Genomic DNA, 27,879 nt, shown 5'->3' with positions numbered 1-27,879 from the left:
CATGCCATTCCTAGAAAGTCAGAGCTTAGACACCATATTGGCAGGTACTGTAGGAAATCGGTACCTTACTTGGAAGTAGTACTAGGGTTACAGATATATCAGTACTGACTATACACGGGCCTTTCATGTGTTCCAGCAATGTCATCCCTTCCCCAGATGGGACTTTGAAAAGTTCACTCAGTAGAATTCATGGACCATTTTGAGAGTCAAATGCTGGATCTACAAAGGAACGAGACATTCCTGTGACTAGTAATACATATGTAGTGAAACATACTAAAATAGGGGAGATCAAATCTTATTCTTGGGACCATTAGCTGAACACTGCAGGGACCAAAGGATATTTTCTACCTCATTAGGAACATTGCAAAACTGTCCAGGTAATGGTAAATGGATTATTTTGCCTTTAAAATGGGATATTAAACAAAACAACATAATCTTAGATGGTAAATCCTATGTTTTTATAAGCAGGGTCAGAGCTAGAATTGGATACAATGGACGCAACTACACAAGTGCTTTAATGTGCAGTAGCCTATTTTACTGCGCATTAAAGTGTCATGTAAAAACCATGCAAATACACTAATGTGCAGTAAAAGAGGCTTCTGCGCATTAAGCATCACTAAAAAGCATGCACTTTCACTACAGCACATTAGGGCAGCCTGATGCAGCCTGATTTAGTACCTCACATTAGAGGTACTAAATGTAATGGCAATTAAGAAAGGTACACCCAGGGCAGGCAATTATTTTGGCTGGAGGGATGCTTAATGAGTTTTGGTGAGCTGTCAAGGGCTGCAAAGGTAGCTTCACACCTTGAAAGGTGCCCCACTCCCTGGTTGCCATTTTGGGACCAGAAGTCCTGCTAAAACTCCTGACCTTTGCCCCTGGAAGTCCCTCCATTTGCTCCCTGAGAAGTACTCCTTTTGGGAGGAGGGTTTCCCATCTTGGAACCAGAAAAAAACCAAATCATACACTAAAAGTCAAACACCTACTATAATATATTTTAACTTTATTACAAAAGATATTTTGGTCATGATTTGTGTTTGTCTAGTGTATATACAGATGATTGCATAACAACTCAAAAATAAAGTCTTACTCTGGTATACTCTGTGTGTGGGTGTGTATATGGTGGGGTGTGGGTATGTGTGGGAACAATAGACTATGTTGGGGGTGTATATGTAGAGGGCTTGTGGGGGCAGGGTGTGTGTGTGTGTGGCATTTGTGGTGTGTGAAGGACGGTGCAGGGGGTGGGAACCCCACACATTCCCCCCATGGTGCACAGATCCCACCAGCAGTAGTAGCAGCAGCAGCAGGTGGTGGGTGCTTGTGGCCTCTGCAAGCACTGCCACCCAGCAGTGTACACCTCTGGCCAGTGCTGCACATGGTGGCAAGGAGTGCTGCCAGGCCAGCCTACCCCTATCATGCAGGGCTCTGTGCAGTGCATACACAGTTCCTGGCACTCGTGCAACACCAGGAAAAGCCCTGCGTGATGGAGCCAGCTGCCTTTGCTGTTCCCTGCCCTGCAGGTCCCAGGACTCCACCGGAAGTGGAGGAGAGCCCCACCTCCTGCTTCCCGGTAGAGTCCTGGGATCTGCATGGCAGGGGGCAGTGAAGGCAGCCAGCTCCATCGCATGGGGCTTCCCTTGGTGGCACACGAGTGCCGGGAGCGGCATGTGCACTACATGGAACCCTGTGCGATAGAGCTACGTGGCTGGTGCTGCATGCTGTCAGGTGGCAGTGCCCTCATGGGCCACGAGCACCTGCTGCTGTTGCTGCCAGCAACACCTGAGCTCCATGCTCCTGCCAACCCCTGTGTGTGGGCTCCATGCTGCCGCCAGCCCCCGCCCCAGCCCCATGCTCTCTGCTCCTGCCCAGCTGCATCTCCCACTCCCACCTCTGCCGCATCCCTACCCCCTGCCTGCAGTGAGTGGGACACTGGGGAAGCCAAGAAAGTCCCCCAGCAGCTGCAACGGCGGCAGCAGCAGCCCTGCCCAGAAGCTGTGTGCCAGCTGGACTGGGCCATTCCACCCGCAAGGATGGGAGCAAGGCATGTAGGCCGGGGGTGTACAATTAGTTGGTAGGTGCCCGTGGGCTAGATGAAATTGCCTGGTGGGCCGGATCTGGCCTGCAGGCCGTATTTTTCCTGCCCACAGTGTAGACACACCCACTCTTTGCTAATGATGTCAGGACTTGGCATCTTGTATTTAATTCAATATTGTGATTTACTGTTTAATACATTGGATTTGATAGTGGGGGACAAGGAAGACAGCATGCAAAGACTCTGTACAATATCTGATCCAGTGGTATAGTATATCTGATTAGCAAGGGGATTTGTGATTCTGTGGGTAATAGATATTTAGTTCAAAGAAGGATCTGATTTATTAGACAACATACTCTATTAAACTGGTGATTTATATTTTTAGTGAAAATGAATTAATTCATTTTTGTAGTTTGTGTCTGCCTGTCATTATGAATGGCATTGCCTAATAAGTGCAGTTCCATGTGGGAGGTGCTGTTTTTACTTGCACATTTGCATTTCCTTTTAGTTTAACAAGCAATAAAATTATTTCCCCATAAGAAGGCAGACTAAAAATGGAAAAGGGTAAGTTTTGTATGTTATTCCTTAACTTGATCGAATCATGTAATTAGTAACCTCACACACAGAAAGTGATTTCCCACTTTAATGGACTACACGTACACTTAAACTTATACACATGCTAAGTGCATTTGGCTCATAAGGTCATATTAGCCTCCCTGATGATCAACATTTCACCATTTTAATTACAATATTTACCTTTATATAATAGTTCTATACGATCCCCTAGTTGTCACTCCTAAGTCTGATTAAAATACCCAAAGATAACATTGAAAATTGGGCCTAAATAAAGCAAGCCATGTAAAAGACAGAAATCACTTCATCCATTACTGAAATGTACGTCTATATTTTCTGAAGTCAGACTGGTAGCTCTGAAGCATCCTGATTATTCACAGAATAACTATGTTAAGAACAGCAGAAATACCTACTCTTCCACACTGCCATGTCAGTGCATCAGAGCTCTGGAGAAGTGCCCCTAAATAGCTCAGTCTCAATGCTCATTCATCAGCAGTCTTTATTCTGAGATTTGTCAATTAGTATCACTTACAGTGTTGGGGCTGTGACATGGGTATCTTCTAGCTAGCAACTGCACTGAGATCCCCAATTTATTTCAGTCAAAGTAAAATGCTGTGCAGTGACTACTGACCTGAGCTGGTTTCAAAGCAGCAAATCAGAGGATTAATGGCTGGGTGTTGTACTCATTCCCCTGAGCCATCTAGTCTTCAGGAGCATGGCAACTGTCAAACATTACATAGCTGCTTTACACAACTATCTGGAGCAGAAGTTGGGGGTAGGGAGGGGGGAGAGGGAAGGGGAACATAAATCATAATTCTGAGGTTTACCCAAGAAACATCCCTTTTGTGTAACATGCTGTTGTTATAATGGCTTCCAGTTAGTTTTATATCATACCTGAAAGATGCTGCCTAGAACAGAAAGGTGACCCCTAAAATCTTGTTTGGCTATTATTTTAAGATTCTTTCAAATTGAACAGTGACACCTAATGAATTATCACGTTCTTTCCTGAGGCAATCTGGGTTTCTCATGAGTGAGTGTTGTTAGGATGAAGCATTGAGGTGTCTGCTACGTGCTGGTGCCCATCTACTCCTAAGCCCTGTGCTCCAATTGCTGTGCTGATGCATGATATTGATTTTCTATTGAAATTACAGAAATGTCAGCAATGTACCTGGAGCATTCAGTGCAGTTACTTTAAACTGCTACCCTGGTGCATCACAGGAACAACATCGTTATACCAGCAGCCCCTTAGCGTGCACTCCAGGTCTGACTGTCCAGGTCTGACAATTCAGAGCTCTTTCTTTAACACAGGGGCAGCAGACTTTGCAAATACCAGTGATTTAAAAAAAAAAATAATGATGCAAGCACAAATATACATGAGAGTGCGTTCAGGGAGGTTGTTTCACTCCCAAAACAGCTAATAAAATGTTTTTTTTATTGTTTATGTTGCTCTGATACTGTTTTCTATGATTAGGTTTTATTTATTAATATGCAAAGCATAACCTTGAAACTGGAGCTCAGCAGAGCCAATTACAAATTATAAACTCCATGTTCAAGCCTTTTGAACCAATTATAATTAACATCATTCAGATTTCATTGGACATACAATACCCTTGCGTGTTAGAAAAGCTACATGACAATCAGATGTTACATTCCCTCAAAATGTTACAATACTATTGATAGAAGTGCCCTGTTGTCACACTTCCACTTAGTACATTTTCCCTTTCATTTTCTTAAAGCGTTTTCAGCTGTCATTGTACCATAACGGTGAAATTATTCACATAATAAGTGCAATAGAAAAAAGGCAATTCTGTTTAGAGGCAGAATGCTAAGGGGGCCCACTAGCCCTAGACCTGCAGGAAAACATTACACTTTGTATTAACATTGACTGTAGTGACAAAGTGAATATATCAATCACTACCACTTCCTTTGTCCTTGTAAAGGTCAAGGTATAGGGCAGAAGGAATATAAACAAAGACTATACAGAAGACATAATTTTAAGATAAAGTGATCAGCTTAACTCGGATCAATATGAGCAGAAGGACGTAGAATATATTAGAGAGAGACCAGACCAGCTGAAGCCAATGTCAAACAAAATTCACTGGAACTAAGACTGACCTCAGTAATGCTGGTGCAGATTCCCACCAGCTCCATGAGAGCCAGTGAGTTTATACTGTGTATAACTAGTCCTGGGGCACTAATGGATTCTTTCAATCCAATAGAAAATAGCAACAACGGCTGGAACCCAAAACCAAATTCAAATGAGAAATAAGGAACACATTTTCAGTGATGAGGGTGATTAACCACAAGAACCAACTGCCAAGACAAGCAGTGGATTCTCCAGCTCTTGCTGTCTTTGAATCAAGACTAGATGCCTTTCTTGAAGATATAGTTTAGCCACACATAAGCTCAGTGGAGAGGGAACTGAATGAAATATATTGTCTTGTCAGGGTTTTTATGAACCTAGGAAGAGTGCAACTGATTTGGTCCTAACCAAATATGTATCTGCATAGAGAAGAATGGGTCCTATTCTGTCACTGGGGTTTCAATTTATTTACTATGCATTTATTCTGAAGTCTCTCTGCTGGAACCTGTACAGTCATTCTCTCTAAGGCCAGAAGCACAGTAACACCTACAGCAACATTTTTTTTTGCATTACAGCTATTTCCTTAAGATGACCTTGGTTCCGAGATATTTATCATTGGGGAAATAAAACTAAGGAGGAAAAAAAAATGAAACAGGGACACTTTGCAATGATTTGTCTGAGCAAGGCATATAGTTTGAGCCTGCAAATTACTGGTGAACACTCTGTACTCACTTGGGCAACATAAAAAAAATCCCTTACGAGAAACTCTATGTCAAATTATGCCTGTGTATAAATTAATGCTTTCAATTAGTCCTGTTTTATTGTACATCCGCAAGAGGAGGCTCATCATTAAAGGCTTTTGCACAATTCAAATCCATACACTGATAATTATGTAAAAATATATTTAGCAAGACATAAATGTCTTGTTTCATTGGCAGTAGCTTGGGGCCTTCCAAAGCTTACCATCTGTATTTTTAATTTCCTTGAGCTAGATTCAGCCTGGCTATAAGCAGGCAACTTAGGATCTCCCTTGTGTCTCTCCGTACCAGGGCTTACTTTGCCACTTGTGTTTTGCAGCCTGTATCTTGAAAAATCATCTACTAAACATGCATGAGTCAAAGGCAGCAACCGATTTTCCAAGCTGCGTGGCAATACCATGTGGTGGAAAACAGGATCTAGCTTCATTCTCTTCATTTGGATCAGATTCCCTAACCAATCCAATGTCATTTCTAAAAGACTCATCTCCATGATGCCTTTTATATGTGAAGTCTTTGGCTCAAAGATGACCAAATACAACATATATTGCAACATATTAATTATAGCTTTACCTTTCAAACTATTCCATGTGTGTGATACACAGTTAGGGTGATGAACAAAATCTGGCTTTCAAAATAACCCTGTAGTTTTAAAAGACTCATACATTTCACAATAGTTATTCATTTAGACTGAAACTTTCCATGCTTGGACTCAGCCCTGAGGTGATTTTTTCCTGAGGGCTGGAAAAGAAGGAGCAATTTAAGGAAATTCCATGCAGTTGTTTCTGAATTAGAGGAAGTGTTGAAAATCTTTTTGCTCACCAAAAGTAGCCAAACAAAACCAGTCTAGATGGTAAAACAGTCTTTTTGCTGAACCTGTGGTTAATAACCGGTTATTTTAAACATTTCAGTAAAAACATGATGGATGATTCTAAAAACAAAACATTACACAGTACTACTGGAAACCTAAACATATTGGCACTGTGCTAGCATATGAGAATATAAAACTTCCATTAACAGAGAAACAGATTCTTCATTGCTTTCCCCCACTTTTAGACAGCTCAGGAGATAGTAAGGGAATATCAAACCAATAATATTGGCACTAGGGGAAATCCCTTTGATGCAAGGAGAACCTGCAGGTAGAGGACAGGTAACTTCACAGCAAGATGCCACTGTCTATCAGGGCTGCTGATGCAGGGCTGGATCAGATACATGACTGAGGGGAAAGGAGTGCTGCTTGTAGCGGGCAAACTGAGTTACGCTAAGGCTTTTAGCCATAATCCAGGCCTTCCCACAATTAAGCAACAAAATTGAATAGAGTGCCTTCTGTGGCACTGGGAGATGTGAGTGCTGTGACTGGGCAAGGGACAGCAGTTTCCCTATGAAGAATGTGGCTGGCACAGTGCCAGGGGATTGCTGCACCATAGAAGGAATGCTTGGCACACAGTCAAGGGATTGGACAATGTGGGATGAGAGAAATTACAAAAGTGATGGACAAATGAAGGAACACGTGTGGGAGACAGGAGCAGCCTTGGCCTTCTTGTTTGAACAACAAGGAATCCAGAAACTAACCGTTTGCCAGGTTGTATTACAAGAAAGAATAATTGTAATAAGCCTAGGGGTTACTATTAAAAGTTCACTTGATTCCAAATCGGACAAGGGGCCATGTCAAGCCTTGGGGTAACACCGGTAAAAGGAATCCTAGGGGCAACACTGCTGTGCCCCATTCATTCCTGGCTGCAGGAACAGCCTCTTGGCTATTCCTGCAAAAACAGTCACCTGTAAGCCAGGCACCCTGAAGGGAAACATGAGTCATTTGTTGGAGCTGGGTTCTAATAGCCGCCAATCTTTTTTTCTGTTTAAAATTTATGTTTATATAGAAATGTACTTTTGTTCCACACACCAAAGGCTTCAGGATAGTGGTTTGGAGGGAAAGGCTAGGTAGAGACAGTCAAAAAGCCCAAGATGGAATCAGAGTTACACAGTTTTCTGTAAGTGGCATAGTTTAATTTGGGGCTAGGGACAGACTTTACACACAAACTGGTTTAAGTGATCAGAAACTGGTTTAAATCTGTAACAGAATGGACATTCAGTGCACATAAACCAATTTCAAAATGGTTGAAACCAGCAGGAGGGGGCTTATTCCACCGGATGCGGCCCCGAGCACAGACCAAGTGGCAGCTGTGGCTGGACTGGGTGGACCTGGCTGTGGTGCCCCAGGGGCAGAACGGGGAATAACCCCACACTCTTCCACCCCCTGCCCACCCCTGCCCGGGGCCCTGCCAGTGGGATGGAGAGGGGGGAATTAAACCCTTCTCTAGCCAGTTCAGCCCCAACTGGCCATGCCCCCCCTGCCCAGCACAGGTTCTCTGCAGCCAAGGGCACTCTCGAGGACCCCCTGGCTCCTGGCCTGAGCAATTGCAGGCATGTGCCCGCATTTCCTCAGTCCAGAGGGACTGTCTGTCCTATTACAAACTGGTTCAACCTAGGCAGGTTAGACTAACTTAAAAATCTAGGCAAATCTTAGACTGTGTTCTGCCATTTTAAACCAGCCGGTGCATGCCAACTTCTGTTCTGTTACAGGTATAATAGACCAGTTTCCGATCACTTATACCAATAAAAGTGTCATGTCTGTACCTGGCCAAAAAGAGCTTTGGAGTAGACTGTGTGCGGCTGAATCTGTCACAGTTTTTCCTGGGTACTAGCAGTACACACTGGCACAACCAGTATACCAGTTGTACAATGTATATCAAACTGACGGCCACCTAAGGGAGCAGAGGGGATAAGGCAAAATGTTCCTGCCTCATTCAGATGCATGTGCCTATATATGTCTTGAATGTTGTAATCAAGTGGGCTCTTTGGAAACGATTCTTAACATTCCCAACGGAGAGTCATTTCCTTTTTACCACATTTAAAATTGTCCTGTGGAAATATCTAGAGGATAGCGAGACCACTCTCTTCGAAATTCTAGAAGATGAACTGAGATGCGCATCGGGAGGTTTCTACTTGCCATTATATGCTACTGGACTGTGCCACAAATGAGGAGGGTCCAGTTTTCTGACTCTAGCTTGTTGCAGCCTTTTCAAAACAACTGAACAGATCAGCTGGCAAAAGTCATCTGCTCTAGTGAAATTAAAGGACCCATGCCAGCATAGACAAGCTGAGGTGTTGGCTCAGTACATAGAAAACTGCTAGGCCAAGGGCACTTTATTGCTCAATAAAATGTTTATGGTATACCTGAAGCTGGAATTGCAGAACAATAATGCTAAAAACCTGCAAATCATGAGTGTGCTAACTTGGAGCAAGCACACTTATTGGACTATGTCAAAATGTGCCTTTTTAAAAGCTTTTAAATATCCATATTTAAAAGAGTGTACTGAATACAGCAAATGATTTGGTAGGATAAGGGAAGGGGAATGTGAGATGATATATTTAATTTTAAGGAAAAATTGCCAGTCGTAATTTTCTTTTAAAGATAAAAGAACTACCCATTCATTCCTAAGAATTAATCTAATCAAACCTGATTTCCACATGAGAAAAGCTTGTTGATGGCAGTTATACAAACCAGTTCCTCAAGTTTAAGCTTGACAGCTGCCTGAGGGCTTACATTCATGTCCCTTTTAAGGATGTGTCTGTGATTACCCTGAAGCTGCTTTTTGCCCAAGGAAGAAATCTTTGGGTCAGTAAAAATAATCACTGAAATCAAAATTGTCAGGGGATCTGGCTGGGCCTTCTTGAGATTGTTTATTGTTTGTTTTTAATTGTTCTGCTTTTCTTTCTATATGCAATTTCTATTCTTTTTCTTCTTAAAGAAAAAAATATGAGGAAACACAGTGTTTTATTAAGTTGAATCCTGGTCTATCCTGTTTCAGTTTGTCAGAGCTTGGCAATCCTAGTAGCCATGGTTGAAAGAATGGAGAGGAACAGAACATGTGAAAAGGTAGGTATCCTGATACAGTAAAGCCGTGTTATCCAGCACTTTATAAGCCGGCATGCTCTGTTAACCGGCATGCCAGCTTGTATGGTGAAAGCGAAACCGGAACTGCCCACCATGGCACTTCCGGTTTCACCGTGCCCCCACGGCCTGGGGCAAAGTAGCCTGTGCTGCCAAGCCCCCACAATAACAGTTCTTTTCCCCTTTCTCTTCTGCCCCCATCAGCGGCGGGCGGTGGTACACCAGACACAGCAAGAGAGGCAGCCTCTTAGGTAACCGGCATATTTTGTTATCTGGCATCCCCGATTCCCCATGGGTGCTGGATAACAAAGCTTTTGCTGTATTGTTATACAATATTCTCTAGTCTCATAAATCCTGGAGAAAGTGACACTTTCTCCCGGGCTCATTGTTTTATTGGCTCCAAGAAGATCTGCAAGGTTCTCTATTAAAAACCTTAAGGCAAACTTGTCTAGTGTAATAAATATCATGTGTACATGTGGCAAAGAGTCATTCAAAGTACTTATATTATACAATTCACAATAGATAAATACTTTTGGAAGGATGTTTCCCCAAGCTAGGTAAAGCCAAAAATTATATTTGCTTATTCCCAAGACACCTCATACCCCACCAGAAATGCAGGTACAATTCAAATATATAACATTTGAGAAACAAAAGTCTGGTTTAAAATTACAAGATGAAAAATAATTCAGCACTAACTGGATGAAAATCCAGACTGATATATTCTGGTATTAACTCAAGCCTGAGGGCCAAAGTGTAGCATTTTGTTGTTAGTTCAAGTAGATCATTGCCTTGGGGGGCCTTGGGGAGCAGTCATGCCTTAGAGAGCCTACTTGTCATAAGTCTAGCATTTGGATGAATCCCCTTCTCCATTCTTTCACCACTATTCATTTTGGCTAGGGACAGACATACAAAAAGCCTGAGCCTGAATTGATTCAATCTTTGCAGGTTAGTCTAACCTGGCTAGGCTGAACCAGTTTGTAATCATACAGACATCCCCTCTGGACTGAAGAAATGCAGGAACGTGCCTACAGTGACTCAGGCTAGAAGCTAGGGGGCACTAGAGAAGCCCTCCCTTCCCTCCCACAATACTGAGCTGAGCGGGGCCTGGCCAGGCCCCAGCAGGATGCTCTGATTAGGAAGGGGTGTAAACCCCAACCCTGCCTGCACTCTCCCAGGCTCCCCACCCTTTCCCTGCTCACTGCTCAAGGGGCAGGAGTGTTGCCAGACCCCAGCCCAGGGCTAGCACTCTGAGGCAAAATGGGGGTGTGCAGTGTGTGCATCTGTTGATGATACTGAGCTTTTCAATCTCACAAAGGCCATATTATACTTTTGATCTTTATGCAAACCACTCACTGATATTGCTGAAATATCTACTGCTCACCAAAATAGAACAGACGCCTTAATTCATACACAAATCCATGGACCACAATTAAAAGTGGAATTTGTCCTTCACCACAGAATGAATCTGATAGCCCTGCTCTCTGTCTCTAAGGCTAGATACAGACAGTCAAAAAGCCCAAGGCTAAATTGATTTAGTCTTTGCAGGTTAGTCTAAGATGTACAGATTAAATTGAAACGGAAGATTTACCTTTGATTCAGGAGATGCAGCCACATGTCTGCAGTGGCTCTGGCCAGAGACCAGGGGGCGCTACAGCACAGCTCTCTACTTGTGTGTTCACTTCCTCTTTCTGCTGCCCCCGAGGTCTCTGGGATCTGCAGTCCAGAATTACATCTGTAGGACTCTGTGGAATTGCTCATCACTTCCTATTCCTGCTTCCAGGTGCTTCTGGGATTTGTAGTCCACAAGTGCAGCCAGCAGTAAGCTTGAGCAGGGGAAGGAGTTTTTAACTCCCCTCCCTGGTCCTAGACCTCAGACGGAGTTTGCCGGGAGGGGTCCCCCACCTTGCAGACTGGGCTGCATTCCCAGATGGGCTTGCACCGCCCCTTATTCGCCAGCCCTCATTGCTCCAGCTAGGGAGCAGAGGGGCGGGGCCAGCCCTACTCTCTGGAGCAGACAACACAACATAGCCCAGGGGTGCAAAATGCTGGGGGACTGTGATTTAACTTGAACCAGGAAGGGGTCTGGAACAGAAGTTTCCTGAACCATTTTGACCCAAATCAGCTAAGTCTGGTACTAAATTCAACAGGTTTATCTTAAACCAGTTCAGGTTTAAATTAGTTCCTGATCACTTAAACTGGTTTATGTGTAAATTCTGTCCCTAACCTAAGTTGTTGAAGAAGAAACAGATATCCTAATACATATATACAAAATGTGCCAAGACACTGCTTTCCAACTGGAGTTACAGTGGAGTTACATTAATGTGCTTTGAAGCAGAATTTGGCCTTGAACATTTAAAGTCCGTAACTCTAAAAATATTGAATTGATTTTCTTCAGATATGAATTATTTTCTCTCTCATCGGTGAGGACTATGAAACAAGGTGAGTTCAAATTTCCTAGTGTCAGCTATTTTTGAGTTGTGAGCACAGAAATTTCGGTTAGAACAAACACAAAAGTGGGTTTCTTTTCACACCCACATATCTTCAAAACAGCCAAAGCGATTTTGCTGAGGCTTGAGAATACTCACCTTTTGGCTCTGGCCAGGCTTGGAAAGTACACTGCATTCCAAATGGAATTTCCTAGAGATAATTATAAGCAATTGAAAAATGGGGTTTGGGCTAAAAACTGGAACTTAACCATAACTGTTCTGGTAATGCAGGCAACCATTGTAATTCCCACAGGACTAATCCCTAGTCATTTTGTCTGATTCATGGAATTAACTCTATCAGGTTTTTCATGCCTGCCAGCGATTGGTACTATGGTTTCCTTCTTCCTTATCTGAGCCCTGTTTACTCTTATCATTTGAAAAATGATTGGGCACCTTGGCAGCTTTTGTCCATTACATCTGTCAGGCATTTTACCAAGTTGACTGTAGGGAATGTCTAAAACCCCAGCCAGATCCACCCTGTCTCCAACCAGCTGTTGCAGCTCTGCCCTTCGCACTCAGTCTCAGTCCAGACTGCACTCAGAAAATACTGAGCTGCTGCTAGCAAAGTTCACCCACTGTTTTTATCATTATTCATCAGACGTATGGTACTAATGTCTAGAGCAGTGGTTCTCAGCCTTTTTACATAAAAGGTATCCCTTGCTGGACTCAAAGCATCCCTTAGAAAATGCCACCTCTTAGTTTGCACTCATTTTTGACTACAGGAAAATATAGTAATTTTTTTGTTGCAAACAACAGAAGAAGACAAGTCAGCATGTATTCAACACTGTAGAATCCTATTTGAAATCTCTGAGTTTAGCCTGTGAAACATGTTTGCACACCTAACAGTGCTAACATTGTGTGGTATCCTGTGGCACCCTTGAAAGGATCTCAAAGCACTTCAGGGTGCTGTGGCTGAGAATCACTGGTCTAGAAGCCCCAGTCAGGTGAGAGACCCACTGCGTTAAGCTGTGTAGAAATGTACAATTCATTCCTATGTAGCAAAGCACTTAAGCATGTGCTTAACTTTCTGCAAATTCTTAACCCTCATTATTTAATTGAAAATGAAACAGATGTTTTAAAATGTTGTTGAATTTGAGCCACAATAAATAAGCATCCTATGCCAAAAGCTTACAGTCTAAGGCCAGGAGCTGGCCAGATACTTATATGCTTGTCTAACCACATGAGCAGGTGCTTAAATTCTTTGTTGAATTACAGCCTTAAAAAAGAAAAGGCCCAACAAATAAAAAGTGGATGAGACAAACAAATGGACTGCAGTGGGTGGATGAGGTAACAAAACTAAAAGGGCATCTTAACACTAGGTAAAAACAAAAACCCCCTTTCTGCTGGAAAATTTTGAAATTCAAAATTCATCCCCATTTAACACAGCTTTGTTGTATACCTATCTGTACCCAATCAGAGGCAGCAATGATGACAACACACCATTTCCAAGTTCTTACCACAGGACAGTTTCAAGCAGTATTTGCTTGACTTCCCTGGGGCACATCAGGACAGCCCACCCTTCTTTTAGTGCTGTGGGGCCAGTCTTTTTGGCAGGCATGCCACAAGTTAGCTCTGCATCCTCCCAAAGTGCCACTCCAATCTCCTTTCTCTGCCCAATCTGCTGCTCTGTTTTCTCCTCCCTGCCCTGTGCTTTCTGCTCAGTCTGCTGTTCTGGTTTCTGCTTTTTGCCCCATCTGTCAATGTGTTGCAGCTTGCCTGCCCCTTCCCTGATCTGTCACATGCTACACACAGGCTGTCCCTGTCACATGTAGTACACATGCTGCAGGCTGGCCACCCCTGCTCGGGAGTCATAGGAGAAACTCATATCACAGTTGAACAATCTCTTCCAGAAAACCCTGGTGAGCACTAAAGTGGCAACTTGGTGGCAACTGCTATGTATGTTTGCCGAAAAGAGGAGACAGGCCACATAACCTTGTGACGTTTTGGATAAAACAAGTGGGAAGCAAGAAGGGAAGAACATGATAGCAACCAAAGGGCTCTTTGGCTAGGGACAGACATTAAACATACACTGGTTTAAGTCATCAGAAACTGGTTTAAACCTGTAACAGAACAGACATTAAGTGCACATAAACCAGTTTGAAAATGGCTAAAAACCAGTTTCAGGTAAACCTGGTTGAATATAGTATTAGACTTAACTGATTTGGGTCAAACCAGTTTATGCAATGTCAGTCCCAGAACCCTTTCTGGTATAAGTTAAATCAGAATCCCCAAGCATCCCAGCATGCTCTCTGGGCTGGGTAGGGTGGGGCTCTCTGCTCCAGAGAGCTGGGCTGGACCCTTCCCTCTGGGCCCTGGCTGCAGCTCCAGCAGAGACTGCACATACAGCAGGATCTGCCTGGCTTCCTCCTGCTCCCCTCCCTACCACTCCCAGCTCAAGCAGGGATTCCCCCCTCCCCTCTGCCTTATACAGACACCTCTTAGCATTAGCTAGCATACCACATGCTGGCTACGGTCTGTGCTGTGGGAGACAGGACTGTGTCCACTTAGGCCTTTTTGGAACTAATCAACAGGTAGCTGGTAACGTCCCCCTGTTCCTTCCTTGGAAAAGCTGTTTAAGAAGAACTAATGAAAAGAGGCTTTGTTTTCTGATGGGGTGATAAACACTGAGTTAGGGGTGATAAACACGGTGTTATCAACTCCCTGCTGGTCTGCTCAACCTAATCAAAGCATCCTGCCATGGCCTGACCATGCCCCCCTCAGCTCCGCACTGTGAAAGGGAAGGGAGTGCTGCTCTAGCGCCCCTCTTGCCCCCCCACTTCTAGCCTGAGCCACTGCACCCATGTGCCTGCATTTCTGGGATGTCTGTACAGTTAACAAACTGATTCAGCCTATCCAGGTTAGGCTAACCTGCAAAGATTGAATCAATTCAGGCTCAGGATTTTTTAATGTCTGTCCCTAGCCTTTGAAAACATGTCTACTCTCCCATTTTTTATGAATATTTCTAAAATAAAAGGTATGAAAAGCCTTTTGTGCTGTCAGGACTCAGAAGCAGCTTCACGCTTGCACTGCTGTGTGCCAAGAGGGGTATATTTGGCTCTCAGTTATGCAGCTGCAATGTGTCAAAATCAGTGGGCACAGTTGACCTGTTACATGGTCTCTATTTGGAAAATTAGCTGTAATAGTGATACTGTTCCATTTCGGATATGGGTTGCTGTGTGCCCCAAGGTGTAAGCACACAGTTTCCATTTAAGATATTGTGCTAACATAAGAGCTCCACAAGGCAGAGCTCTTAATAAGGAGATTTAGCTTTCACCAGCTACACAGAGCTTTCATTTAAAAATAACAAAACAATATAATTTATAAAGGACCCACTACCACAGCCCTTAGAGAACTAGAATAATTTCATTAGAAAAACACATTATAAATGTGGACAACAACAATGTAGTGTAATAATAGCAACAAACAGAAGAGAAAAAGATGGAGCCCCACCTAGGGATCAGGGAAAGGGTCATCATCTTTTAAAATGAAAAAAAAAACATGTAAAAGGGAAAGAAGAACAGATGGACAATAGACAGAGTGAGTTCATGGATAATGGGTTACCAGCAGCTGGTTTAAGATGTAAAGGGTATGAACAAATGTTGTGTGTCAGAGGACAAATGCTCATTAGAGCCGTCCTGGGATCTGTCCTGGTAGAGAAGGCACAGGACTCAGTTGAAATAAATACTAAGGGTCTGTTTATTAAAGCAGTTGGCCCTGTGAGTCTCTGTGGCTGTAATAGCCTCAGCTGTTCAGAATTGCCACGCTGAGTCTACCTAAGTCCTGGCCTGGATTTAGCAGCACTGGAATGTGCTGCTGCTGACAGCAAGGCAAAGACAAGGCATGAGAACGAGGCCTCCAACATAGTGAGGGTTGGCATCAAGCAGGGCTGATGTACTTTGAGGGATCCATTACCCATCACATGTTTAACGGGCCATGACCCATGAGCATTTAACCTCAGTGTAAGCAGGGGCATAATTAGCTGCAATAGCACACTGTCTGCTGCGTTAAAAAGGTGTGGTTACTGGGTTAGTACATCATTTGAATGTTACTTTATTTTATTTTTTAATAGGGAAATCCAATTGCAAAAAGACAGCATGTGAAGAAGCAGCAATGGTTTGACAACACATCCGATTAAATGAAGGTCTGGCAGCACAGTAGACAAGGCACTCATTTTTGGACCAGACTGTCTGTGGGGTACAGAAGGAACCTTTTACCTCCCTCCTGTGAGACTGTGGAAGGTCTGGCAATAACTCAAGGGAGAGTAGGGCCTGCTCCTGTTATGTGGCCATGGAAGCCTAACCTGTCCCCTCCATAGTGGAAAAAGGCTGCAGCTAGTGCTATTCTGTGCAATGGGCTGTTGAAGGAGCAACTGGGACAGTGGCTTGAACAGCTGTATACATTAACAGATGCCACAAAAAGCTCACAGCACATGGACAGCAAGATTTATTAGAATTTAATAAATAAGTGGTAGAATAGATCAAGTAGTTTGGAGCCAAATTGACCCACACTTATTCCAGTATGTTTTGTATGGGCCAAAAGTGCACCAGTCAACATTGTTCCCCAGCTACCTAACTCCCAGTAACCAAGACCCTAAGGGTGTGTACAAACATTCACCACACCTGGTTTATGCAGCTTGCTTTAAGCCACGTGATCATAGACTGGGAGTAGCATGTACAGATGTTTGCCGGTGTTAGGAGTCACATGGGGACCGCTATATAACTTAGAGTAGGAAGAAGCAGGCAGGTGGGGATAGGACAGAGGATGGCAGGTCTGCAGGGGTGGAGGGTTGCACATCCCACAGTGAGGGGATTGGGGATACAGAAAAGTAGCCTAATCAGGGTCAGAGGTGGGGAGGGTAGGAAGAGCACAGCCCTGGTCCTGGGGCAAGTGGCTGGGCTTTCCTAGCCCCAGGGATGGACTCCAAATATGTACAGATGTTCACTGGATTGGGTTAACCCATTCCCAATCTAAGACAGTTAACTACTCAGGTGAACTAACTTAGATCAGGCCTGCCATTTTTGGCTTAATTTTAACCCTTGGAACATTTGCACACAAAGGCATTTAGATCAAACTAATCCTAGTTAGGATGATCTAAATGCAAGGGCCTCACATACCCTAAGATACTGTACCATAAAGCTAAGGACAGACATTCAAAAAGCCTAAGCCTGAATTGATTCAATCTTTGCAGGTTAGTCTAACCTAGCTAGATTGAATTAGTTTGTAACTGCACGGACATCCCAGAAATTCAGGCACATGTCTACAGTAGCTGAAGCTAGAAGATGGGGGGCACTCGAGCAGCCCTCCCTTCCCTTCCACACTGCTGAGCTGAGGGGGTATGTGGCTAGGACATTCAAAAAGCCTAAGCCTGAATTGATTCAATCTTTGCAGGTTAGTCTAACCTAGCTAGATTGAATTAGTTTGTAACTGCACGGACATCCCAGAAATTCAGGCACATGTCTACAGTAGCTGAAGCTAGAAGATGGGGGGCACTCGAGCAGCCCTCCCTTCCCTTCCACACTGCTGAGCTGAGGGGGTATGTGGCTAGGGATGCTCTAATTAGGGAGGGGTTCCCCCCACCTTCTGACCAGCCCAGCAGGGAATTGATAACACTGTGTTTATCACCCCAACTCAGTGTTTATCACCCCATTAAGAAAACAACAGAGGGACATTACCAGTAGGGGTGTGTGAAACGGGCCATATTCGATTCGGATTCTGATTCAGCCTAAATCGGGGACAGTGATTTGATTCATTGATTTGGATCACTGTCCCCAATTTGATTCAGCCAAATCCCAATCTGAAGAATCGATGCTGATTCAGAGAATCATCGATTCGGCCATAGATACAGCTTTAAATGTTTTTTCTACATACCTCGAGGTACCAGCCACAGCTCATGAACGTTACAATGCCAGGGCAAATGGAGCGTTCCACAGGAGTTCAGGGGGCCCCCCCATGTGCTCAGCAGCGAACCCGGAAGTGGACCAGAAGTACTTCCGGTTCACTTCTGGATCTGCCGCCGAGCATGCTGGCCCCCACCTCCCACACCTCCCCAGCTCGGCGATTGGCCATCGGGGGACCCCTGGTGCCCCCCCAAACCCAGGAGGCACCAGTCACCAAGCCGGGTCGGGGGGGGGACATGGGGGCCTCCTTGCATGCTGCCCGGAGGACCCGGAAGGGGACCAGAAGTGCTTCTGGTCCACTTCTGGATCTACTGCCGAGCATGCTGGGGAGCCCTCCATGGTCCTGTGGGATGCTCCATCCACCCCAACATCGCAGCATTCACGAGCCACCTGGTATCTTGAGGTATGTAGAAAAAACATTTAAAGCTGTGTCTATATTTGAATCTTTGAATCTTACCAAATCTCTCCGAATCCATTCGGAGGGTTCCGATTCGATTTGGAGATTTGGCCACCGAATCGGGCCGAATCTCTGTCAGATTGAATCAGGGACTGAAGCTTCGCACAGCCCTAATTACCAGCTACCTGTTGATTCTGCCTTTGTCCTGTCTGACACAGACCGTAGCCAGCGTGTGGTCTGATAGCTAATGCTGAGAGGTGTCTGTGTAAGGCAGAGGGGACCAGGAATCACTGTTTAGCAGTCAGGGGGGAGGGGAGGGGAGAGCAGGGGGAAGCCAGGTAGACTCCTGCAGTCTCTGCCGAGCTCCAGCCAGGGAGCAGAGGGGAGGGGCCAGCTCTGCTATGGAGCAGAGAGCCCTGCCCAGCCCAGAGAGCATGCCAGGATGCTGGGGGAGTCTGGTTTAACCTAAACCAGCAAGGGGTTTGGGACAGACATTGCATAAACTGGTTTGACCCAAATCAGTTAAGTCTGATACTACATTCAACCAGGTTTATCTCAAACTGGTTTCAGCCATTTTCAAACTGGTTTATGTGCACTGAACATCTGTTCTGTTACAGGTTTAAATCAGTTTCTGATCACATAACCAGTTTATATGTAATGTCCATCCCTAGCCTAAGACAGCTGCTTTCCTCAAGTTCTCTTTCAGTTTCCATTCTGCTAGTCTGTAGGTACAGGAGCACCCCGCTGACTAGCCTGCAAGTGGCTGAGAGCTGAGATATATATTAAAATGAGAGAGCCCACGTGTGCATGGCAGGAAGGGAATAGGGTTGAGGTATTGCAACCACTGCAGAATAGTAAATATTAACATTAATCTTGCTCACCACAACCGCACATTTGCTACACTTTACCACACATGAAATCCGTAAGTCTACCTCTCCTGAGCCACTGGCTTGATTTAGTATACAGCAAATAATGGATGATGTACTACCCCACTTGTAATGGATTAGTTAGTTCAGCCACACTTGCCTTTGAAGTGATGTAATAAATGACAGCAGTTTTGCTAATACATAGTCCTTCCCCCCATCGATAGCATAAAAGTTGCCTTTTAACATTTAAACCTATGCAAGAATATAATGCATATAGATAGTAAATGACTACAATGTAATATGGCATAAAATGTAAGCAGATTTCTAGTTTGAAGGAAGGTTGATGCGAGGTATGGAGAAGGTATTTTACACATGACAGAGGTAATAAATCTAGGGTTTGCCTGAGGCCTTAGACCTGACTGAAAATACGTTAGCTATTGCAAATATTTTTGTAATATTGTGTGTGTCTGTTAAAAAAAGACTCTGCTGCTGATCTGAAAGCATTCCAAATGATGGCCACGTTAATCAGTTTTTAGCACAGCATATGGGAAGAGCTTACAACAGTAGCCTTACTATCTCAATTAAAACACAGCATCTGATTCACAGGAAAGAGTCCATTAGTTAACATCTTTCTTTGAATCAAGAAGATGCAGACAAGCTAGGTACACAATTAGCTCCATCCTCTCCTGCAATCTGGGTGCCCTGCTCCTGAAGCTAAATCATACCAGAATAGTCCATGATGGAAATGGGAATGGGTGGAGAGAAGAGAGGAAGTAAAGTGACAATAAATTTCAGGAGATACACTGACAGAAGCTTTCCTGTGGCCTGGGAACTGAATCCACCATTGCTTGTGGGTATAAAGTCCTATTTTGTCCACACGCTCAGAACCATAATGTTTTAACTACATCATTCCACAAGGGTTAGCCAGGCAGTGTCAGAAACCAGATTATTATTAATCGTGTGCAGAGTTCCCAAAGGCCAGCCAAGAGCAAAACCTCACTCAACCTCACAGAGCAGTTGACAGTCCCTGCTTCAAACAGTTTGCAGTTATGATATACATGCAGGTTATTTTGTTTAAGGAGAACTTATTGTGGGTGAGAACCCTTTCCAGGAGCCTCACATTGTACTACACAGTAAAATGGGCAAGCAGAGCTCCAGAGGGACAGGGAGCCTCATGTTCTCTCCATAGTAAAGACAAGAGGCAGCCAGGGACCTGGGAGTGGTCAGAGATGGGAGGGAAAAGTCTTGTTTTAATATAAAGAATTCCAATGTTAAGAAGATTCAGATTTTGGAAAGGAAAAGTGCCAAGCTTTCCGTTTCATCAAGAGCCCATTGAAATCCATGGAAGGAATCTCAGACGTTAATGCATTTTGGATCAGGCTTTTGGTTTGGTTCTTGTTTTATAATTGTTTTGCTCTCCTCTAATTTAAACCTCCTCTACCTTTACAAGGGCACTATTGTCCCAGTCTACCATAATCACTGTGAAGATTAACAGGATGTGTAGGACATGCTGGGGACTGTGCTGCCCTGACCCGTAGGCTGTGTCAGAACAGACAGACTGACTCTTGCAGTTAAGGAATTCAGTTTTAAATCTTGATCTGTATAACAGCCAGCTTTACTTTTTCTGCAGCACCTTCTTTTCTTTAGCATTTCTCCTGATGCTAACTTGTCCCTTCCACCACTTTGCTTAAGTCATAACTGTCCTGAGAGAAGGATGGTGTGACACAGGGCACAGGAATGAGAGATGGGAGTTCTGTATAACTATCACATTAACCACCGCAATGCCCTTGGATTGCTTGGCCCAGGCCCAGAGATGGGACAATACCACCCTAAGGCATTTGCAAATCCCACTTGCACCACAAAGTCCACTCCCTCTCAGCAGAGTCCTTAGACTGACAAGGTTCTGGCACAAGCTACTAGTATGATTTGACCCTCATTCAAAGGTTGAACAAGCACAACCAGACACCTCTCTATGACAGTTGGTTTCACGTCATGTACAGAACTTCACCCATTGTTCAGCATTCTCAGATTATACTCTAAATCTGGAATCACTCCACTTACTTCAGTGACTAATTCTGGGTTTATACCAGTGTGATCCAAGCCAGGATTTAGCACTTTTATTTAGCAAAAGGTCTGCCCCTCCAACTCTCCTTTGTTGCTGTCTTATTCCATTAGTGAAGTCATAGAAATTTACCTTGGCAATAGACTGTGAGGTCATACATGACATACCAATGCAGTTTCACTACACTATAGAATGCAGCTGATGCAGAAGTGGAAGGGAGAGTACTCTTCTCAAACACAATTATCTTTAAAAATTAACAGCGGCAAAGGGAATAAGTAGGATACCTAGTCAGAGAGACTGCTTCCTGCAGGTGATGCAAATGTACTTTTATAAAGAAAAGCACTAGAGTCTAAAGGGTTGATTTTTCTCACTTTGAAGTCACTAATAGCTTTGGTGGAAGCAGAATGTGGCCCTTGGAATTTAACGCAGGAAAATCCTCCTGCAGCTTCTTTTGCATACCTAATAAGTGCTCATCATCCTTCATCATACACCCCTTAAGTAAGCATTCTCTTCCCCACAGTAATAGGGATTTTTATTTTTGCCTGAACAGAGGATACACCTATATATTTGCCTTTAATCATCTTCTCAGAGGAGTTGTGACCATAGCCTAAAGCCATGTTTAATTAGCAATTAATTGTTCACCCTCCCCAAAGTAGTCTCCAGACAGAATCCTATCATAAAACTGTGTGCCCAGTGGAGATTTGGCTGCCAGTGCCATATGCAGTCACTTTGTGTCTCATTGCTGCACTAAGGCTAGCGGTGTGTGGTATGGAAATCCATGAGGCTGCAATATGGACTACTGAAGCTTGAGCAGGAAGGGGACTGAAGAGGAACAAGGGCATGCAGATTTCCCCGAGTGACACTCCCGCTCCTTTGTTGTAATATTGGAGTGAATAAATTGTCACACACAAAGCTGTGTTTTTTTCAGGCTGACTGGCAGTTCCCTTCATATTTTTAATAGGATATCCTGCTGTGTCTCCGACACAGCCACCAGAGCTGGTAAGGAGGTCCCAGACGCACCACAGCTGTCACGCTGCAGTAGCACTGATGAGCTGACATCCTGGTGCAAAACAGTATCTTGCCTCCTTTAAAACAGTTCATTCCATTTTTCTATACACATTTGTTATAATCTTTTCTAATGCAGACAGTGATCTAGCACCAGAAGCTCTTCATAGTAACCCCATGAAATATGTAGCACAAGCTCCTCGCTTGATGAACGCTGCCAATTTCTTTGGCAGCACGGCAGCTGCCTACACCTACAAATGAGAATCTCCTAGAAGTACACATTCCCCACAGGGCAAGGCTTGCTTCCTTCCTGCGTGATCTTCACCTGACACAGAACGGAGAGAGTCTTTTGGGGCAGATACACCACTGAAAGGGTAGTTTTGCTTCCTTATTGACTAGGCAGATGAGGCAGTACTAGACACTGACATAATTCTGGCTGTGGTGGGAAGAAAAATAGGTGCATATACTGGATGGAGAGGAATCTGTGTTGCATAGCTAGGATTTCTAATATGTGCAGACCTATGTGACCAAGTTACTCCCCTTTCTATTTCTTGATCCCACAGTGTATTGGAGCAATCAAAGCAATTCAGAGATGCAGAGGAGTTGGTACTGGGGCAGGAGGCCAGCAGAGGGAACGCTAAGGAGATGAGCAGATGGCACAAAAATGCTTCATCTCCCTCCTGAAGCGAATGCGGGTTCACTTTGTGATACTATGCTTGGCATCAGAAGAAACCTGCTTCATTTTCCCAGCTTTTCTCAAATAGGTATTTTATGCTCTAATCAGAGGTTGCACACACTACCTTTTGATCAGAAGTTCTATGCTATAAATAACACTGCTATAAACACCTTCTCATAACTGCGTGTCTTGATAAGTCAGGCTTGGCTCCCAAGGATGGTCTCATAAAATACAACCAGTGCACTTGGCCAGTTAAGAACATAAACAAAACCTATCATATTAAATGGAATTCTGGGACCGAAGGGGAGATACGTGGGAGTGATAAAGTACTGCAGAGCTCTGAATGCTACAGCCTCTCTATCACGTGGCTGGTGCTGGTTCTGGGAGCTGAAGTGTTTCTAGGTCCATAAAGCACCTGAGAAGTGCAAGGGAAGGATTTACCCATAATCCCACAGCAGAAGAAATATGCTGAAGGACTTTTGCTTCAGTTCTGATATGTTCTAATGCATCTAATTCAGATATATTAGTGGAAAAGAGCTTTCAGCTGCAAAGTCTGTTCTAGGACATGTAAAATGGGGGGTACATCCCTATTCTACTAACCCTGCAGCATGGTCTGGTTTGAGATCAATGAAAGTTAATGCTGGCCATAGCCTGTGAGTGCTTACCGTCCACACATTCAAGGAGCAGCAGTGAATGGGTACTCTGTAGCAGCATGGTTCTGTTAGAACTGTATTGCCAACTTATCAAAAGGGTGACAGCAAGGGTAAGCTAAGGGCCAGTGACAAGGCCTACTATCTCTGTGTAGATCCAAGTCCCCTGAGATCAGTGAATCCACTGTTGCCTCTCTGAAGAGGATCAGTGCAGTCTGAGTTCCCAGCAGAGCATCAGGGGATATCTTATTTTACCCAACTTAAGTGACGGTCTTCCTTGCAAAAAGCCTTAAAAATTGAAACAATTTTAATTACTGCAGCATGTAATCTCCCTTTCACGTACATAGAGCATCTGAAGCCAGACATCTCACTCCCAGTCTCAGATGAGAGTGTGATTTATATCAAGTTTCAGCACAGGACAGATTTTTATGGCCAAGTTATATTGAAAAATGGTTACTCTCACTGAAGATGCTTCACTCCAACAGTGCTAGCAGGTGCTACTTCAATTATCCTGTTTACCACCGCCATATGTACTGTGGCACACACAGCAAAATCCGCCTCCAATGCTCTGCCATTTACCTAGTGCATCTCTCTTGATAGATTATTTTAGTATATCTTTTAGAATTCCAAGATATGTGAAACAGGACAGACTGGGAAAGCAGGAGAGAATGGGGAAACATAAATGAAAGAAAAGGAAGAAAGAAACAAGAAGAAAACTGCATGCTGTTTCTTAGGTTGTTGGCAAGACTCCAGTCTGGTTGTAGTAACCAAGTATACCATTGTTATTACCTGTAATATACCATCACAGGGACCCACAGGGGAATGTCACTCCAAAAAAGGTTGGCAACAATGGATTAGACTACTCCCTTCTCCTGGAGACAAAGGGAGAAGTTGTTTCAAGCTAGCAAATACCATATCTCACACCTTCCATGCCACTCAGTCTCCAAGTCTACCAGCCCTGATAGGGAGGTAACGTTAGTACAGCACCCACCTGTTTGTCCAGGCTCGAGTTGTGAGTCAAACATACAGCTACTTTGCTAATGTTTTTTTTTTAAACAATTTTATTCCCACAATAGTACTATAATCTCTCTCATGGCCTATACACCCAGATTTCTGTATAAGGGCACATCCCATTTTCAGGTACGAAAACAGAAATCCTTTCATTCAGAATAAAGAGTTTTACATTCATGTTTCTGTATCAAATTGTGAGAGCCTCTCTAATTTCCTCTATGCATTATTTCAGTCAGTATAAAAGAATCACTTTCTTATGAGTTTTAAATTGGATTTTTTTTTCTTTTCCGACATACTGATTATAGGATAGCATCTTTGTGTAGTTTTGCTTTGGCTGGACTTTCTCTCCCCCCACATTTTCTCTTCTTATTTGTGAAGAAGACTTGTTAATTCGTATTTTTTTTCACTGTTTTTATAGGTTAAGCACATCTGTTTCACATTGCATCTGTAGCTTCGTTAGTAATTGGAAGTGTTACACACATTTAACCAACCAATAGAATGGGTCATAAAATGTCAATACAAATTAAATTTTGATGAAAAGAAGACATAACGTTTCACAATATTTTTTCTTCAAATGTACTCATAAACACAATCTTGGTCTGCTCATTTATTATTTCTAGGCTTGATTGTAGTTACATTTTTGGCTAGTTTTTCTGTCTCTTTTTTTGTTTGCAATCTACTCCTATTCTGGTAGCTCCATTGTATTTTTGTGCTCATCTTGCAGCTTGCCATGCTCCATCTTTACTTGACTACCTTTTGAAAGTTAAAATTAACATGTTACTGTTATTGAACACCCTTCAGACTTTGACTCCTACCTGTTGGAGAAACCTGCTTTATGTTTATGAATTTGCCCATAATTTGGGTTCTGTTTCCCATCTGTCACTTGTTAAACCATCTGTGCCATCTGCAAAGTACTTGGACCCAATTTGGTGGAATTGTCTTCCTTACAAAATTCATGGGATTCCTACTGCTGATGCTTTCAATGCTTCTCCAATGCATTTCATTTGGGATTTGTATTTGTTTTGTTCCTTGCATTACGTGTTTTTATTCTTGTTAATGTTACTATTATGTAAGGGACAGGAAGATACAGAAAATGTATACATTTAAAAAACACTATGAATACTTAAGCTTTGTGTGTCTGGCATACAATTTACCACAGAAGGTTGTATATTATTCAAGACTCCTGTGGATCAGAATCCCACATGTTCTAAATGGTGTGGAAAATGGGGAAAGAGGTATGTGGTCCCATTTTCCCCACAAAACTTAGGGCAAGATTCAACTCCAGGAGTCCAGTCACATATTAGGTCACTATATATGTGGGCAGAGTTCGTTGCTGTGCTGAGAGCCAGCACCGAGCCTGTACATCACTTAAGCCCTATCAGTTTTCAGGCTTCAGCACTGGACTGCAAGTGCCAAAATACCAGCCAAAATCTCGGCTGTGGTAATCTAGTCATTTACAGTGCCAGATAATTTGGTCTTCCATTTATTTCTAGTCCTTGGAAACAAAAGATGTTGGAATTCTCATATGTATCTTCTGTGACATTTTCCAGGCCAATTATACAGGTCCAGCTGGTTCATGACGAAATGAAACCCATTCCATTTGAAAGAAATACAAAGATTTACAATGAAAATCCCAGACGTGCAGGTGGTCCAATAAAAGATATCAGCCATAATAACCCTTGCGTCTTGCACATTTCCTGGACCATCACAACTACAGCATGATCCAAACATACTACTACTACTACTACAATACAAAAAAACCCCTGACTAAGCCACAAGTGCCTAAATCAAAATCATCAAAGGGAACAAACTTAAGCATATAAATACATCCAGGCATTTCATAAATATGGCCTGTTTTTCAAAAGTACACAGTACCATGACACTTCTATTAAAGTTTACTGAGAGAATCTGAAAAAAAAATCCAGACGGCTAGAGAATTCTGAAGGCGGATGATGAAGAAGTCCAACCTGCCTTGGTCAGTTGACTCTTGTCATTTCATGCTTCTGCTAATACACCGTACAATGCTTTGCAAATCAGAGTGTCTGATTCTTCATTTTCTTGTCCTTTGAGCAGTCATCATGCACAGTGTAAAGTAAAAGTAGTGACATATGTATAAAGCATTGCCAAATCAGAATGGTTGTTTTACATAGGTGAAAATGACTAACACACTATAACCAGGGATTGGGCATGGTTCAAAATCTTATTTCAGTAGAGAAAGGTAGTTAACTGTGTTAGAATGAAGTCAGGCAGAAGGCAGAGCAGGGTGACTCCTTAGGGCACCGATACACGTGCTCCGGAGTGTGTGTGTGTGTGTGTGGGAAGCATTTTAATTAAAACAGTTCTTGGGAGACATTTTAATTAAAACACCCACAGCATCTCATGAAGTCAGTGTCCCATGTTTCAAAATGGAGGCAGAGGTGCTGTAACTAAAACTCATTCAATGAGCTTTAGTTAAAGCGTTCCCACCACCATTTTGAAACATGGAGACATCTAATCAGAGCGCATTGGCATACAGGTAAAAGTGCCGTTAGAGACTAACTGGTTCAGAGTGGCTTAAGCTTTTGCAGATGATGGCCTACTTCATCACACGCTAGTTTATCACTGCTTTGCTTTTTAAGCATCTAGTGAACATTTTCTCTACTTGCCTATATTCTGCTTGTTCCTGGAGGCAACCGTAGCTAGATGGAAAACAAGGTTATAACAACAGCAAAGAGAGAAGATGAAAATAAACTCACTTCAGTGTGTTGAATGGATCTACCTTTGCTATTTATTCCCTCTCCTTGGGGACAAGCTTTCTCATTACGACTTATGCTTCCTTCATTACCTGCAGATCCCACTGCTGTCATATCCCTGGGTAACTTTGCAGAATAGCTCTGCCTTTCTACAAGTTTTCTGTCTCCTCCAATGATGGTGTTAGTCATCATTTTGGTCGTGGTTGAATTAACCACAAAGACAGAAACAAAGTAACTACATGTAGCTTACAGGGGTTTTTATTTGATGTCTAGTTAGTCTTCAAAAATCCCTTGGAATCCTCCAAGTACAGGGGCTTGGATCACCACTAGCAGAAAGCAATTCTGGTGGAAGACTGATGCATCCTATGGTATCATTAGGCCAGAAGGTCCTCACATGCTAGCCAAAAGCATTCTCCTATTGTTAATAAACACCCACCTACTGAATTACTCATTTTAACAGTTCATTACTTCAATAGGATTGGCTCCTATTCACATGCTCCTGGGTTCCAGAAACTCATTTTCAGGGCATCTGCCCTTCCCTATGGTTTCATAGACACTGAATATGATAGGTAATATTTCATTAGGCCTCTAGGTTAGAAATGCACTTTTTTTCCTTGCTCTCATGAGTCCCAAGTGAACAGAAAATCCATTGACTCTGTACCACAAGTAATTAGAACTGCAGTTGCATATCATTCCCAT

The 27,879-nt window shown here is 43.3% G+C and overlaps 1 protein-coding gene and 1 long non-coding RNA gene across 13 annotated transcripts in view; one reads left to right on the top strand and one right to left on the bottom strand.

The window, feature by feature from the left end:
* The window catches only part of LOC102386335, a 113,707-nt gene extending 87,715 nt beyond the window's left edge, over positions 1 to 25,992 (top strand). For 3 of the 5 annotated variants that reach the window (XR_003093291.1, XR_003093289.1, XR_003093288.1), the window contains one exon: positions 22,675 to 25,992. This is a non-coding gene — a long non-coding RNA (uncharacterized LOC102386335). Of the gene's footprint in view, positions 1 to 9,315; positions 9,384 to 15,953; positions 16,079 to 22,674 lie in introns of all 5 variants that reach the window. The other 2 variants (XR_323452.2, XR_003093290.1) reach the window with 2 other exon arrangements.
* Positions 1 to 27,879, bottom strand: part of TMEM108 (transmembrane protein 108) — a 273,408-nt gene that overhangs the window by 35,205 nt on the left and 210,324 nt on the right. The window lies entirely within an intron of this gene.

Source organism: Alligator sinensis, unplaced genomic scaffold (assembly GCF_000455745.1).
Source record: "Alligator sinensis unplaced genomic scaffold, ASM45574v1 scaffold54_1, whole genome shotgun sequence".
Lineage (NCBI taxonomy): Eukaryota > Metazoa > Chordata > Crocodylia > Alligatoridae > Alligator > Alligator sinensis.
Note: the sequence above shows the minus strand (reverse complement) of the source record. Positions and strands in the feature narration are given on the sequence as shown.